Below are 1,259 nucleotides of genomic sequence, written 5' to 3'. Positions count from 1 at the left end.
TTTTTTTCCCCGCCCCCCCTCACCCTGTCATTGGGCCTTGGGTGACCTACTTAGGGAAACGTAAATCAATTCTGTGACACCCAAGAATTTAGGGGAATAAGCAATGGGGCTCAAACTCTGTGGTATGCAGAGCTCAGAGGCTGGTGAGGGTTTTCTAGACTTCCTAGAGTAAAACATAGGTGAATATTTAGATTGCAGTTTAGATACAGGTGTTAAGTTAAATGATTAGTAAATATGAAGCAAAGACTGGACTAAAGAGATGATCCCAAGTGCTTCCTCACCCCACAGGCTGGGAGATAGTCGAGCTGGAAGCATTAGAGGGCCAGTGGTGGGCTTCGAATACAGGCGTGCAGCATACCTCAGGGGACTTTTTGTGTTCTAGGAATCCTATTTCCCTTGGGTACACTCTAGCCAGGATGGAATGTCTTGGATGAAATATAAAGATTTTGTTCAATCTGAAAACCCCAATTGTCTCCTTCCCTCTCCTCCACGTGGGGACTGAGGACACACCCAGCAGTACTCAGGGCTTATTCCTAGCTCAGGATCATTCTAGACAAGCTCAAAGGATGATATGGGATGCTGGGGATCAAGCCCAGGTTGAGCGCATGTAAGGCAAACTCCCTACTGCTGTACTGTCACTGTAGCCCTGACTCCCATTTCTTTAACGTAAACATTTCTGTTTGAAGGAAAAAGAAGGAAGTATGAAGCAGATCAAAACAGAAAGTTCTGTCAGTCAGTTCAGAGATTCTCTACCTCTCCTCAGTTATTTCCTGCCCCACAACTTGCTCTTCTGATTTTCAGCTCATCGTTTGATGATGCCCACCCCAAATGTGACTACACAGTATACTTTCATTCACTAGTTTGAGGTGACATCCCTTAATCTGATACCTATCTATGCTTTATGTAGAATTCTCAAAACGTACCTTTTTTCAGAACACTGTCTCAGTCCCCAGATTAGAAGCAAGATTTTGTGTATTTCTTTTTGTTTGCGTGTGTGTGTGTGTGTGTGTGTGTGTGTGTGTGTGTGTGTTAAGTTTTGGGCCATACCTGGCTCTGTGCCCAGGAATTACTCTTGACAAGACTTGAGGGGCTACATGGGATGTCCAGGGATCAAACCTAGATCAGCTGCATGCAAGTGCCTTACCCACTGTACTATCTCTCCAGCCCCTCTGCAAGTGTTAGTCAGGTGTCCTAGGCTCTTTTATTGACAGCTCCTCAGAGCAATATTCAGTGAAAGTGTCAACTGGGATCAAATGGAG

This window comes from Sorex fumeus, unplaced genomic scaffold (assembly GCF_029834395.1).
Source record: "Sorex fumeus unplaced genomic scaffold, SorFum_2.1 ptg000048l, whole genome shotgun sequence".
NCBI lineage: Eukaryota > Metazoa > Chordata > Mammalia > Eulipotyphla > Soricidae > Sorex > Sorex fumeus.
The sequence above is the reverse complement of the archived record's forward strand: the minus strand, read 5'-3'. Positions refer to the sequence as shown.